Source organism: Armigeres subalbatus, chromosome 2 (genome assembly GCF_024139115.2).
Source record: "Armigeres subalbatus isolate Guangzhou_Male chromosome 2, GZ_Asu_2, whole genome shotgun sequence".
NCBI classification, from domain to species: Eukaryota; Metazoa; Arthropoda; class Insecta; order Diptera; family Culicidae; genus Armigeres; species Armigeres subalbatus.
Genome location: NC_085140.1, coordinates 296,162,532 through 296,179,263, shown reverse-complemented (window position 1 = coordinate 296,179,263; position 16,732 = coordinate 296,162,532). Strand labels below are relative to the sequence as shown.

The 16,732-nt window shown below is 36.8% G+C and overlaps 1 protein-coding gene across 6 annotated transcripts in view; it reads right to left on the bottom strand.

Annotated features, from left to right (window-relative positions):
- Positions 1 to 16,732, bottom strand: part of LOC134216565 (coiled-coil domain-containing protein 170) — a 74,924-nt gene that overhangs the window by 47,219 nt on the left and 10,973 nt on the right. The window contains exon 1 of one of the 6 annotated variants that reach the window (XM_062695427.1): positions 12,455 to 12,621. The exons of the other annotated variants lie outside the window; for them this stretch is intronic. The gene's annotated coding sequence lies outside the window, so the exon portion shown is untranslated. Of the gene's footprint in view, positions 1 to 12,454; positions 12,622 to 16,732 lie in introns of those variants that run through there. 6 annotated transcript variants of the gene reach the window in all.

The window sequence follows — 16,732 nt, the reverse complement described above, 5'->3', positions numbered from 1 at the left end:
CGAAAGCCTATTGGTAAATATTTTCCTATCTTCGGAATCATACTCCTGTCCTGCATATACCTTCTTCAAATATATAAGGCAATGGTGGATGTGAATCCTTGTAAACAAAAATAATGCGTTTGCCCGGAAAGAGGCAATGGTGAATGTGATTCCTTCTTTAAAAAGAATGCATCTGCTCGGAACAATGCAATGATAAATGTGTCCCTTCTTCAGTGGGTGTTTCACCAGATAATGAATGTTATTATTCGTTCTTTTATAACCTGTATCTGTCCTGAATATGGGGGATAATGGGGGATGTGATGCATTCTTTAAAAGAAGGCAGTTTTACAAAGTAAGAAAACGGTAGATGTGTTCCTTCAAAAATAGGCGTTAGCTAGAAATAATGCAAAGATGAATGAATTGAGAATGAGAATAAGGACTAATCTGATCTCTTATTTTGATGCAGGCGAATTTGGCCATAATAAGGAAAAAATATATAAGATCCCCTATTACGCAATATGTATTAAATGTATTATATTTCACCGAAAAACATTTTGTCGAATTCAATTTCTCAACATTGCGATAGGCGGTCTGTAACTTTCGCGGTGTGACTTTTGGATTCTACCTTTTTCAGAATGACCTTTGGAAGAATGCCGTTTTTTCAGAATGTTATATTAAACAAATAAGCATTTTCTTAGATAAGTGTGGTGTAATATAACAGCAATTTTGAAACATAAAATTGCTTCATATCAATCATGTATTATGCCTGGCAAGCGTGGTACTTGCTTAGTAAACGAATTATCTCCTCTTTTTGCTATATTGCGGACTCATTACACCGGACAGACGCGATCATTTAAAGAAGGCGTTGTTTAATTTTTTCACTTTATTCCAGACAAACGAGTTCATTTAAAGAAGGGACTATCTATCCTCTTTGCCTTATACCGGGCAAATGTGTTCATTTGAGGAAGACATTATCACTTTCTTTCCCCTAATACCGGACGATGCTATCATCTGAAGAAGGAATTATCTCCTACTGTCATCTTATACCGGACAAACGCGGTCATTTCAAGAAGACATTCCCACAGTTATCGCAAGCTTTCCGGTACCTGCCAGTTGCATGAATGTCTTGTGTAGCAAGTACAATGGATACACTGTGCACAAGGAGCCGAAAATGCTTCTCACCCTGAAGCATCTTAGGCCACACCGAGAATCGAACTCGCAACCTCCGGATCGGCAATCATACGACTTTGCTCGCATGGCTTACTTAATACCCATCGCCTTGTGCCTCACTCAAAAAGAAGGGAGATGCATTTGGGGAAATGTTACATTCGGGGAATTGTTACGTTCGGGGAAATGTTACATTCGGGGAAATGTTACATTCGGGGAATTGTTATTCGGGGAAATTGCATTCGGGGAAATTGAATTCGGGGAATTGTTATTCGGGGAATTGTCGTACAATCGAAAAATCGCGACAGTGGGATACACTTTACCGAGAAACTTGAGAATTCGCGACAGACCCATAAAAAGCATCCGAACAGGTTGGATAATCAGACTGATATCAGACGCGCGCGCCCGAATCCCGATTCTTTTTTTGCACAGAGAAAATGATGCGGTGGGCCAAAAAGACCATACTGATGTCCGTGTTGGGAGATTGCTTGGTTCTGAAATTTTTACCGGGTTTGGAAAGAATTGCAATTTCTAATATAGTTAAAAGTTGATAATCATTCATTTCAATGGATTTGACAAATTGCTGAAGAGTTTCCGAATCGATTGATATGAAAATCTCGAAAATTATTCGAAATATACAGTCACTCTCAAAATTGAGCGTACAGCAAGGATTAGATGAATATATTCGAAAATTCCAAATGAAATTTAATTGTTGGCGCGGTTGTTTTTAATGCATTTTAATATTCATCCCTTCCTTCAATGTATGCGCACATGAAATGGTTGAAATTTTTTCTCTAAAGTTCATTTGTTTGAAAATAATCTCAAAATACGCCTATTAGATGTGACAAAATTGAGCGTACAGCGAATGTTTTTTCTATAAAATTTCTTATTATAAAAGCGAATAATGTAATTTAATGTTATTTTTTCATGATTATATTTATAATCTTAATCTATATATATAAAAATCAATCTATGTATGTATGTTCGCTAACTACTTCTGAACCACTTGGCCGAATTCAACCAAATTTGGTACACACGTTCTCTATCCTCAGGGGAAGTTGACAAAGGGGTGGGAGGTCATTTAGAAAAGGGGAGGGTTTTGTTTAGAAAACGAACAATTATGTGTAACTTGCATCTCCTAGGGCCGATTTCAATCAAATTTTGTACACATATTCAATATAAGGAGACAACCATATGAGAGTGTAATCTTTGAAAGGGGAGGGTCTGGAGGGAGGGTATGGTTCAGAAAACGGGTAATTCAGAGTAAATTCTGAACCCCTGCACCGATTTCAACCAAATTTGATACAAACATTCTCTACCCTAAACAAAAGATAACAAAGCAGGTGGGGCGGTCATTGTAAAAAAAGGAGGGTATGGGGGAGGGGTTGTCTTTATAAAACGAGCAATTCAGTGTAACTCCCAACCCCAGTACCCATATCAACCAAATTTTGTACACATATTCACTAAGAGTAGTCGATCATATGGAAGTGTAATTTGGTAAAGAGGGAGGGGCTGGGGAGGGTATTGTTCAGAAAACAAGCAATTCAGTGTATCTTTTGAACCCCTGGACCGATTTCATCCAAATTTGGTACACATTCTCTATCCTAAGGAGAAAATAACAAAGGGTGGTATGATCATTGGGAAAAAGGGATGGTAAGGGGAAGGGTTGTATTTAGAAAAGAGCAATTCAGTGTAACACCTAACTCCCAGGACCGATTTCAACCAAAATTGGTGTACACATTTTCTATCCCAAGGAGAAGATAACAAAGGAGGTGGGAGGGTCATTGGGGAAAAAGGGAAGTTATGGGGAAGGGGTTGTCTTTAAAAAAATGAGCAATTCAGTGTAACTCCCAGGATAAATTACAACCAGATTTGGTACACTTATTCTCTATTTTTGGAAGATGTTTATTGAAAAGGTAGAAGGGCCAAACAAATATATAAAAATAGATTGATACAAAGGAACAATTCTATGAGCGGTAGATCTACCTCTGTGGGTTTTGTGCTACAGCATTGAACATTTTAATTGAATAATTTACTTTTCAGTCCCTAGCAAAGCCGAATACATATAGCTATTAGCTATCTATATATCTCGGATACTTATTCAACGTATGTGACGTATGTGATTTTGTAAACAAAAATTTAAACGTTGATTTCTGCAATCTGATAGCACTCCACGCAAACCATCGCCACATACAGGTAGGGGAGGTTTCGGCTACATGTTCGTTGTGTTGGTTTGCGTAGGAGTGCCATCATATTTGACAAATCGACGTATGCATCTTTGTTTACAAAATCACATACGTCCTTTGAATAAGTACCCGAGATATATAAAACTCAATGTTTGTATGTTTGTGTGTATGCTCCAGCCTAACTTCTGAACCCATTATTGTATTGTTTAGTTATCGATCAATTTAACCATTTATCGAAATTATGGTTGCCCAGTGACAAGCAATGATTAATGTGTTTCCTTCTGGATGGTGAATGTGATCCCTTCTTTAAAAATAGACGTTTGCCCGGAATAAGGCATCGGTGGATGTTTTTCCTTCTTTAGAAATAAACGTTTGCCCGGAATATGGCGATTATGGGTTTGCTCCCTTCTTCAAAACCAGTCAATGTTTTCAAATGAAATCTGCCTTCTTCTGATCAAATGATGAAGTATCGATAAGAAAACGCAATTATCCTGTTGACCAATTGGTTTATTCATTTTCCGATTGTGAAAAAAAAACTGCGAATCAAACTGGCAATTCCGAGCAAGGCCGGGTACATAAAGCTAGTTATATTTATAATAGTAAACATCCGCTACTTAAACATTCAATGTTTTGAAATTAAATCATGTTTTGGTCAAAATGACGAACAAGTGAGAGGTAAGAACATTGCTATTTAACAATTCAATGCTGCTGGGCAAAATAGATGCTTTAATTTGTATGTTTCACTGGCATCGTATCTTATATATGATAGAAAATCGAAATCGAGCAAGACATACGTTTATCTTGGGAAAATTCAGTCGGTAAATGATGAAAACAGATGTAAACATACAGAGAAAACGACAAATGTTGGGAATGACATAATTCAAATTTAGTATGTCTTTAACTTAAATTTGTTTTAAAGCTCGATTATTGTCTCAGGTCTGTCATTAAGAGTAGTATTATTGAATCCACTCATTCACAGTCGAATTCTAAAAGTAAAAGGTGCATGTTAAGGTACCGAACATAAAATCAGCTTTTCAACCCCGTAGAGCACTTCTGATTGAATATTGAAAATATAGCTTAAAATCGTAATTTCATAATTAATTTTGGATTAAACTCCACGATCTGTTACCATACCCAAGTAACAATTGCCAGTTGAATAAACATCAGTATGGTCAGATTTATTCAGCCAGCGTTGATTAAAAATTATACTATCATACATGACAACATTTGTTCCAGCATTGTTCGCCCAAAAATGGAGTATTTATTCAACAACACCTAGCAACCTCTCCTCAACTTTACTTAAATAGAAGATAACAATATTTATTCATCAACTGTGTTCAAAAACCAGGCATAATGTTAATTCAACTAGTCAGCAACTTGCTGATTAGGCTTTTTTAATTATGCGTTTCTAAATACATTTATTTCATTACATTGTTACGCTTATTAGGGCATTGTTCAACATACTGGAAATAAGATGAAAAATAAATTATGAGCAGGATACCGGTATCGATCCAACGACCTTTGAATCCCCAGCCCTCTCGTTTACCATCAGCTATATTTGTCACCTTGGATAGTACCAAGCTGAATTAGAAATATAAACCAAACGTCGTTGAATAATATTGGTAATGGGGTTGTTGGCGATTACTTAACAAAATTGCCAACAGTCGAACAAAAGCTTAATAGGAGTTCAATGACGTTATAGTGTAATGTCATTCCGAAAAGTGAATTATCCGTCTTAATTTTATAGTTTGATTTAGTGAGTTGTGAAGCTGCTGCCTTCTATCTGCCATCATGGAGGTAAATGTTTTCTGCAGATTTCTTCTATCATTCCCGAAGTAAGTATAAAACTAATAATTTATTCTCTAGTGAATGGCAAGGTGCAAAATGTTTTAATAAGAATAAGTCTGCTAAAAATAAATTTATTTGTAGAGTGGAATAAACGTCCGTACAACGTTTAACCAAAGCCATTGTTGTTATTGCAATACCGAATTGTCAAACGTTTATTCAACATTTCAAAATTATATAAATAAATAAAATTGAAATCGGATACAGAAGCAATGATGTTTACTGATAACGTCAATTATTAGACTTCTTAATAAGCTCATGCTCGTGCGTAGATTGTATTAGAGTTTTCAAACGTTTGTTCGATGCTTCAAAAACAAATTATTCAAACATATGCAACATGATGAACAGCATAAACTTTGCAGGTTTAAGTTGTTTGTATTTAGCTAGTTGTTCAATATACATTTCGATTTAAAAAGAAATAAGTCGGTAACGTTTATAAAAGTATAATTCAGATACAAAGCTGAAAGCAGAACAGAAGCTGGTTACAAAAGTCAACAATGTTTGCCCAATTTGTTATTCCATACTACATATTGTTCAGTTACGAATACTTTAATTAAACGTTAGTTCGACAATGATGTCTATTTGTGGTAACTGATTGTTACTTGGGTAAGGGATACAATTGGATGATTTCCTTGTGGCGAGTAAAAATAAACTTTTTTAAGAGTTCGGCGGCATATTTAATGATATCTTGGTGAATTTAAATGATTCAACCAAATTTGTCCCTACGGTTACTGAGTCTTCAAATATAAAATGACATCTTATAATGTATCCGTGTGCTGCTCTATTATTAATATTATTATTAATGAGTGTCCTGAGCTTATAAGCTACCTATACATCGACTTTTAAATAAAGTTATACTTAATTTGAAATATGCCATTCCCAACATTTGTCGTTTTCTCTGTATGTTTACATCTGTTTTCATCATTTACCGACTGAATTTTCCCAAGATAAACGTATGTCTTGCTCGATTTCGATTTTCTATCATATATAAGATACGATGCCAGTGAAACATACAAATTAAAGCATCTATTTTGCCCAGCAGCATTGAATTGTTAAATAGCATTGTTCTTACCTCTCACTTGTTCGCCATTTTGACCAAAACATGATTTAATTTCAAAACATTGAATGTTTAAGTAGCGGATGTTTACTATTATAAATATAACTAGCTTTATGTACCCGGCCTTGCTCGGAATTGCCAGTTTGATTCGCAGTTTTTTTTTCACAATCGGAAAATGAATAAACCAATTGGTCAACAGGATAATTGCGTTTTCTTATCGATACTTCATCATTTGATCAGAAGAAGGCAGATTTCATTTGAAAACATTGACTGGTTTTGAAGAAGGAGCAAACCCATAATCGCCATATTCCGGGCAAACGTTTATTTCTAAAGAAGGAAAAACATCCACCGATGCCTTATTCCGGGCAAACGTCTATTTTAAAGAAGGGATCACATTCACCATCCAGAAGGAAACACATTAATCATTGCTTGTCACTGGGCAACCATAATTTCGATAAATGGTTAAATTGATCGATAACTAAACAATACAATAATGGGTTCAGAAGTTAGGCTGGAGCATACACACAAACATACAAACATTGAGTTTTATATATCTCGGTACTTATTCAAAGGACGTATGTGATTTTGTAAACAAAGATGCATACGTCGATTTGTCAAATATGATGGCACTCCTACGCAAACCAACACAACGAACATGTAGCCGAAACCTCCCCTACCTGTATGTGGCGATGGTTTGCGTGGGAGTGCTATCAGATTGCAGAAATCAACGTTTAAATTTTTGTTTACAAAATCACATACGTCACATACGTTGAATAAGTATCCGAGATATATAGATAGCTAATAGCTATATGTATTCGGCTTTGCTAGGGACTGAAAAGTAAATTATTCAATTAAAATGTCCAATGCTGTAGCACAAAACCCACAGAGGTAGATCTACCGCTCATAGAATTGTTCCTTTGTATCAATCTATTTTTATATATTTGTTTGGCCCTTCTACCTTTTCAATAAACATCTTCACAAAATAGAGAATAAGTGTACCAAATCTGGTTGTAATTTATCCTGGGAGTTACACTGAATTGCTCATTTTTTTTAAAGACAACCCCTTCCCCCATAACTTCCCTTTTTCCCCAATGACCCTCCCACCTCCTTTGTTATCTTCTCCTTGGGATAGAAAATGTGTACACCAATTTTGGTTGAAATCGGTCCTGGGAGTTAGGTGTTACTCTGAATTGCTCTTTTTCTAAATACAACCCTTCCCCCTTACCATCCCTTTTTCCCAATGATCATACCACCCTTTGTTATTTTCTCCTTAGGATAGAGAATGTGTGTACCAAATTTGGATGAAATCGGTCCAGGGGTTCAAAAGATACACTGAATTGCTTGTTTTCTGAACAATACCCCTCCCCCCAGCCCCCTCCCCTCTTTACCAAATTACACTTCCATATGATCGACTACTCTTAGTGAATATGTGTACAAAATTTGGTTGATATGGGTACTGGGGTTGGGAGTTACACTGAATTGCTCGTTTTATAAAGACAACCCTCCCCATACCCTCCCTTTTTTTACAATGACCGCCCCACCTGCTTTGTTATCTTTTGTTTAGGTAGAGAATGTTTGTATCAAATTTGGTTGAAATCGGTGCAGGGGTTCAGAATTTACTCTGAATTACCCGTTTTCTGAACCATACCCTCCCTCCAGACCCCTCCCCCCTTTCAAAGATTACACTCTCATATGGTTGTCTCCTTATATTGAATATGTGTACAAAATTTGATTGAAATCGGCCCTAGGAGATGCAAGTTACACATAATTGTTCGTTTTCTAAACAAAACCCCTCCCCCCTTTCTAAATGACCCTCCCACCCCCTTTGTCAACTTCCCCTGAGGATAGAGAACGTGTGTACCAAATTTGGTTGAATTCGGCCAAGTGGTTCAGAAGTAGTTAGCGAACATACATACATAGATTGATTTTTATATATATAGATCATGAAAAAACAATATTAAAATACATTAATCGTGTTTATAATAAGAAATTTTATAGAAAAAAAATCACTGTACGCTCAATTTTGTCACATCTAATAGGCGTATTTTGAAATTATTTTCAAATAAATGAACTTTAGAGAAAAAATTTCAACCATTTTATGTACGCATACATTAAAGGAAGGGATGAATATTGAAATGCATTAAAAACAACCGAGCCATCAATTAAATTTCCTTTGGAATTTTCCAATATATTCATCTAATCCTTGTGTACGCTCAATTTTGAGAGTGACTGTATAGCCACTTTTAGCCTTTGAAATCTCGCTTAACTTTTCAAAAGGACCTAAGTAACATTTTTTTCATTATTTAATTTAAATACTGCAATCAATAGCTTTCATATTGTTCTGTTGATTGCGCTATTCAAATTAATTCATGAAAAAAATGTAACTTTGGTCCTTTTCAAAAGTTAATATAATAATTAATAATAATTAAAGTTAATATAATAATAATTTCGTAACGGTCTCGAATTTGGAAAATATTGTTTTATACCCTGTTTCCAAGCCATCCTCTTGGACGTAGTTTACGTCAAAACATTAACCAAATTTTCACATAGTAAATCTCAATCTTACAACAATTTGTATTCAACGTGGGATCAAACGTAGTTGAACATAGCAGGGTACAGCCCATGCAAGATCTGCTACTCGATTGACTTTAACATAGCACAAGCTTTTATTGGTACGTAATGCAACGTACACACCAGTCAAGCAGTTTGACGAACATTGACTCCGCCCCCAAGAAAACGCTTCAGTTGCTGCTTTGTTTGAACCATTTGACAGTTGGCGACTCGGGTGGAAAAACCCAAATTAATCCACCTAGCGGTGACGATGCCTTTCTCGATTAAATCAAGATATACTGAAGGTGGTAACTTCGTTTTTTCCAATTCCTATCTACCAAAAATGTTGGCATTTTTGTTTTTCTGTAAAATAAGCATAATACATTATGTTATAATCAAGTTATGACGATCGATCCATCAAGTCGATCGACACCCCCACTTCCCTTCGCCAAGGCCCCGATGCCATTTTTGAACGATTCCTAAATGTAAATAGAAGACAAACAAAACCGCATACATAATACACCCGATTCTTTTTTTTACATGGGGGATGCGTTCCGTGTAAAAAAAGTTTTCAGTTCAAAATTTGAAAATCCGTGTAAAAAAGTGTTATGATTTCTCGACGAATCATGCAAAATGGAGCAACTTTGCAAACATTTTGTATGGGATTTTTTTTACACGGCCGTGTAAAAACAGAATCGGGTGAATAATATGGAAATAATGAGATGTATAAAACGAAAACTACATTCAAATTTGCCCTTGAAATCACCCAAACTTCACTATAACTCCACACCACCCATCATACCACACCACCCAAACCAAACAGCATGTTGAAGCATCAATGAAACCCCTCTTTTTCCCCTTCCAATGTATGGCACAAAACAAACGCAAACACCACCATGGCCACGAGCGTACGAACCAGCAGTTAATCGTGTCGTTATCGAGTGCAATTTCTGTTGCCAACGATGAAACTTACAACTGTGTTGGTGCGAATGCAATATAGAATATAAAAGTATAATGGCAATAAACATCATCGAGTCGGCTCTACACTTAAAAGCGCGTACGTTGTTCGTCGATTAGTTTTCGTGTTCAACACGTTCCACATTGTAAGCTTTGAAAAGCTTTGCTAGTTGCGTTAGCATTACCGATATTGCCGTAGCGAGGTTTCTAACCCATCGAGCAAACGTAATTTATATTATAGCATGGTAGCTGTTCAATGCTCGTAGTCCCAATTGTATGGGAAAAAATGGAAAACTGCCTAAACCATTTTCCTTGTCAGCTGCGAACGCATTAATTAATCTTGATGAAATTAAATAGCATTTAATTAGAAGAGTGGCTCTGCTGAATGCAACTTGTTGCGATCAAATCAGTTGAGTCTATGTGCATGAAAATCGTGTGAGTTTTTGAGGTTGAAAAAGTGACCATACAGACACACAAACATACACACACACATACATACACACACACATACATACACACACACAGACATCACCTCGATTTATCAAACTGAGTCGAATGGTATAAGAAACTTTTTTTTTTGTGTCTTTATCAACTTATCATCAGATGTTCCTGTAAAAAGTTCGTTTTCAGAGTGAAATGATAGCCTTTCGGTACAACTTTGCTGTACGAGAAAGGCAAAAAAATTAAAACGGTTTGATTTTGGTTTGAGTTGTCGGGGGTGGAGTCAAGGTTCCCCGAACATGTTTGAGCATTTGTAGTGAAGTTGTATAAACCCCCATATATTTTTTTATGGTTGGGGCTCAAGTTGGAGCTTCGGTCGTTCGTGTGTGATGTTGTTGGTCGAATCAATTGATTGTTCGTGCCACTGTTGGTGAAACTTGATGGATGTTTGAATAAACGAGAGGTGGAGTCATTGTTAGTCAAACTGCTTGACCGTGTGTACGTTCCATAAGTTGAGACGCAGATTATGTTTTACAACGCTTGGAAGGGATTGCTAGCGGATCATTAATGGGTTGCGTTGAACAAATAATTATTACAGCTTATGCCGACCTTTTTGACTAGATTTTCTTCAGAAACTACACTTCAAGTTCAAACCACGTTTTCTTTTAAATATTTATTTCCATTGCATGGAATAAATTAAAACGCTAAAATTACATTACATTCGTCATTTTTTTTGCATTTTTACTTGTAACCTAACATGAATAATTTTTATGCGAAAGAATCATAAACAGATGACATCCTGATTAAATTAATATTTATACAACTTGGTGAAATGCATTTTTCAGGTGCGTCGCGAGGCATATGGAATATTGCTATGTCGTCGCATTACCTAAAGTTTGGGAAGCTGTGCCTTAAAACCTTAGTTGATCACTATTGAATTTCATCACGGTTGGTCATTTAGGGGCCCCCTTTAGCTGTGCGGTAAGACGCGCGGCTACAAAGCAAGATCATGTTGAGGGTGGTTGGGTTCGATTCCCGGTGCCGGTCTAGGCAATTTTCGGATTGGAAATTGTCTCGACTTCCCTGGGCATAAAAGTATCATCGTGCTAGCCTCATGATATACGAATGCAAAAATGGTAACCTGGCTTAGAAACCTCGCAGTTAATAACTGTGGAAGTGCTTAATGAACACTTAGCTGCGAGGCGGCTCTGTCCCAGTGTGGGGATCAGGGGTGCGAATTCTCAATCACAGTGACTGAAATTTGTTGGATATTGATATCATTCCCTCTTCACACTCACTTCCTAGCAGTGAAAACTGAAAATGGTTAGCAGCAACAATCAAAGATAAAGTAAACAAAAGACCTCTCTTCTCATTGCACACGCAGCCTGCACTGACAATCTATTCAGTTCACTCGCTGCTGTGTGAATGCGACGGCCCTATATAAATGCATGGGTGAATACTATCACTTGAAAGACAATGACAGGAGATTTGTGCCGAATGATCATCAGCTTCAGCCCGCTGTTGGCAAACCGAGTTTGCTTAGCTACTCCTGCTTTGTCGTTCCGACTGAAAGGCACCGTCATAGGCAAAGAGGAGCAGAGAAAAATACAAAACAAAAGAATCACACTCAGCAGGCATTGTTGATAAATTGCACCACTGGTGGGGATGTAATGCCAATAAGAATAAAAAGAAGAAGACGATTGGTCATTACGTTCGAAAGTGATGATGAAAATGGTGAATAAAACCACACAATTATTGGTACATTGAACGTTCATACTTCGCTGGAAGTGAGAAATTACTTTTGATAACATGCGAGTCGAAATCAAACGAGATTGCATCGAGAGAGACATCGTCACCGCTGGGTGGAATAATTAGGGTTTTCCTCATCAACATTACACTAAATTAGGAATTTAAATGAAAAATTGGGACTACTATTTTCTACAAACTCCAGCCTAATATTGATGCCACTGTAATGCGAGGGTTTAAAAAATTAACTCCTAGTTTTAACTGCATTTTAAGCAGACCTTTAAAATTAACCTACTACATGGTGACAATTTCGGTCTATATCATATACTTGTTGTCGTTCAATACTAATCATGTTAGAAGAAAATCGGAATTATTTTTAATAGCATAACATGTTTCGTGAATCAGTACAAACTTACGTAGAAGATAGTAATCTTCAAAGAAAATCAGAAACAGTCGTCGGAATGGAGCAGTTTTCAATGAACTGCAAGGAGCCCGTTGTAACAAATTGAGCACACCTTTAGTTTACCTTCAACTGTAATTGAAACTGCTTATAACCTCTTTTCAAAAATCACTGGTAATCCAAAAAATCCTTTCACTATGTCGTCACTAATCTCTTCCATTGTGCACTAAATCTCGAACAGTTTTCATCCGCCATAATCCTTAATCCTTATTTGTTACATCCGCACCCATTGCGATCCGCTTGGAACTGAACTCACAAGCAAGTTGGTAAGTGAAACATCAAAACCCCCCAAAAGCCCTGGAAAGTTGCACCCCGCAAAACTAACTGTTTACATTGGGCGGAACGGAAGACTGGACGGGGAGGGTGCGGAAGGACTCCGTATCCGTGCGAAACTGCGGTAAAGTTTGATTCACGATATCGGAATTTTTCCCACACAGGCACACAGCCGAGCAGCAGAGCGTTGTTGGTTTCACCGTGAAATGGGGAAAACAAATTTTCACATGCAACATCGAAAGGTGGCTTCAGACTTCAGCGAAAACTGGGTCCCGGATGTAGTAATGCATAACAGTTTTTGATTGACCGAAAGGCATCGATTTCGGGAAAATGGGATCAATCAGTTTAATACCGTTTAGGGGAAAATAATATTCATCGATGCAGGGGATGGCGGGATATGGAACAGCTATTAATCACCGATGGAATACGATATAATTATCGAAAAATAAACACAATTAGAAAGATATTTCAGCTGTATTCGAACTACCAGTAGTGGTAGTGTTGCGGTGTTGTCGAAATAATCTGAGCGTGTCTGGTAAAAGAAAACCTGTTTAAACGCGATCCTCCTTTAGTTGTTCCTGAGTCGGTCAAACTGAAACGGGAATTTTCTATTCTCTGCAACAACTTTTAGGAAGAGCAGAACAGCATTTTGTAAAATAAATAAATAAATATGTAAATAAAGTTATAATCTCCCTGGTGGCGGCTATAAAACTACTAAACGTACTGAAAGCGGCAGGATTCAAGTCTCGGTCCTTTCTTATGGGTCATATGCACCCTACAGGACCGACTTAAATGATCTCCAACCCGAGCGATGTCCAATTATCGCTTAAACTTGTTGCCAGGTTAGATTTCGGTCGATTTTATTCCTTTATTGAGGGTTCGCCGCCATGAGCCTCTGGGCCTGCCTCTGCTGCGATGTCTCGCTGGGTTCCATTCTAATGCTTGTTTACAGATTTCGTTTCCGCCATTACGTAGCTGTGTTCTCCACTTATACACACCATGTTTCGCTAGCGTATAACAGTACAGATTTCACCTGTTTTTCAGCTATTTCTTAAACAATTCTCAGTCTGGTTTCAAAGAAAACCTTTTATGTCTTTGTCTTGTCTTTGTCTTGTCTTTGTCTTGTCTTTGTCTTGTCTTTGTCTTGTCTTTGTCTTGTCTTTGTCTTGTCTTTGTCTTGTCTTTGTCTTGTCTTTGTCTTGTCTTTGTCTTGTCTTTGTCTTGTCTTTGTCTTGTCTTTGTCTTGTCTTTGTCTTGTCTTTGTCTTGTCTTTGTCTTGTCTTTGTCTTGTCTTTGTCTTGTCTTTGTCTTGTCTTTGTCTTGTCTTTGTCTTGTCTTTGTCTTGTCTTTGTCTTGTCTTTGTCTTGTCTTTGTCTTGTCTTTGTCTTGTCTTTGTCTTGTCTTTGTCTTGTCTTTGTCTTGTCTTTGTCTTGTCTTTGTCTTGTCTTTGTCTTGTCTTTGTCTTGTCTTTGTCTTGTCTTTGTCTTGTCTTTGTCTTGTCCTTGTCTTGTCTTTGTCTTGTCTTTGTCTTGTCTTTGTCTTGTCTTTGTCTTGTCTTTGTCTTGTCTTTGTCTTGTCTTTGTCTTGTCTTTGTCTTGTCTTTGTCTTGTCTTTGTCTTGTCTTTGTCTTGTCTTTGTCTTGTCTTTGTCTTGTCTTTGTCTTGTCTTTGTCTTGTCTTTGTCTTGTCTTTGTCTTGTCTTTGTCTTGTCTTTGTCTTGTCTTTGTCTTGTCTTTGTCTTGTCTTTGTCTTGTCTTTGTCTTGTCTTTGTCTTGTCTTTGTCTTGTCTTTGTCTTGTCTTTGTCTTGTCTTTGTCTTGTCTTTGTCTTGTCTTTGTCTTGTCTTTGTCTTGTCTTTGTCTTGTCTTTGTCTTGTCTTTGTCTTGTCTTTGTCTTGTCTTTGTCTTGTCTTTGTCTTGTCTTTGTCTTGTCTTTGTCTTGTCTTTGTCTTGTCTTTGTCTTGTCTTTGTCTTGTCTTTGTCTTGTCTTTGTCTTGTCTTTGTCTTGTCTTTGTCTTGTCTTTGTCTTGTCTTTGTCTTGTCTTTGTCTTGTCTTTGTCTTGTCTTTGTCTTGTCTTTGTCTTGTCTTTGTCTTGTCTTTGTCTTGTCTTTGTCTTGTCTTTGTCTTGTCTTTGTCTTGTCTTTGTCTTGTCTTTGTCTTGTCTTTGTCTTGTCTTTGTCTTGTCTTTGTCTTGTCTTTGTCTTGTCTTTGTCTTGTCTTTGTCTTGTCTTTGTCTTGTCTTTTTCTTGTCTTTGTCTTGTCTTTGTCTTGTCTTTGTCTTGTCTTTGTCTTGTCTTTGTCTTGTCTTTGTCTTGTCTTTGTCTTGTCTTTGTCTTGTCTTTGTCTTGTCTTTGTCTTGTCTTTGTCTTGTCTTTGTCTTCCCAAGTAACATTTCAAGTTTTATTCCGCTCTAGAAATGGTTTTCAAGATCGAATTACAAGAACTGACAATAAAACCCATTGCTACAGGATTACCTTCTGATGACCACTATAAGAGTAAGATATGTCCATGTGGCCCTCTCTAGATTACCACTATAAACCTCTTATAAGAGTATATAAAAATCCGTTTCAAGCCGTCCGCAAAAAAGGGAATTTGGCTGCGGCAGCTGTCAAAAATTTGCTTTGAAAAAAGAGAAACAAAATCTTGCAAACAAATAATAACAAACTAAAGTGTTGATGAAAATCATGATGAGGATGACTACAAAATAATACTTTTTTAAGTTTTTTCTCCAATGTACTTTCATGGAAACGAGGTGCGCGCTCGATTTCATGGTGAAAGCTAGTGCAAAAATGAGATTAAGCACTACGCGCCCGCAAAATAATATAGTTTTGGGCAATGAATTTAAAATTATTATAATATCAATAACGTAAATCTTCGCTAAAGTACTTGATATTACACCCAGATATGTTTGTTTTTTATATCCTTTACCTAAAATGTGTCTTTTTGCGGCGAAAACACCGTCTAATCATAAATTCCAGTGATAAATTTCACTGACTTGAGGATGGTTCTCCATTTCCAATATGGCCATCATAGATTTCGATCAGAAAAATATTGCTCTTATTAAACACCGTTATAAACCCTTTGCAATGTAAATATTCTTATTGGGGTCATTCATTTGACCACATTACGACCCAAAATTATGGCTTTGATCAAGCTTTGAAAATTAGACTTATTATGCTCTTCGTTACAACCGTAGAGCTGCTAACAAGACCAGTCGGCATTTGACGTTTGAAGCTTTTCGAATAGATTTATTAGAGGTTTATTGATAGCAATAAGATCGCTAATAAATCTGAGCAACTAGCCATGGTGACTGCTGTCATAAATCCGCTATAAGAATTAAATAAATCTAACAAGCATGAAAATTGTTACTTGGGTTGTCTTTGTCTTGTCTTTGTCTTGTCTTTGTCTTGTCTTTGTCTTGTCTTTGTCTTGTCTTTGTCTTGTCTTTGTCTTGTCTTTGTCTTGTCTTTGTCTTGTCTTTGTCTTGTCTTTGTCTTGTCTTTGTCTTGTCTTTGTCTTGTCTTTGTCTTGTCTTTGTCTTGTCTTTGTCTTGTCTTTGTCTTGTCTTTGTCTTGTCTTTGTCTTGTCTTTGTCTTGTCTTTGTCTTGTCTTTGTCTTGTCTTTGTCTTGTCTTTGTCTTGTCTTTGTCTTGTCTTTGTCTTGTCCTTGTCTTGTCTTTGTCTTGTCTTTGTCTTGTCTTTGTCTTGTCTTTGTCTTGTCTTTGTCTTGTCTTTGTCTTGTCTTTGTCTTGTCCTTGTCTTGTCTTTGTCTTGTCTTTGTCTTGTCTTTGTCTTGTCTTTGTCTTGTCCTTGTCTTGTCTTTGTCTTGTCTTTGTCTTTGTCTTGTCTTTGTCTTGTCTTTGTCTTGTCTTTGTCTTGTCTTTGTCTTGTCTTTGTCTTGTCTTTGTCTTGTCTTTGTCTTGTCTTTGTCTTGTCTTTGTCTTGTCCTTGTCTTGTCTTTGTCTTGTCTTTGTCTTTGTCTTTGTCTTGTCTTTGTCTTGTCTTTGTCTTGTCTTTGTCTTGTCTTTGTCTTGTCCTTGTCTTGTCTTTGTCTTGTCTTTGTCTTTGTCTTTG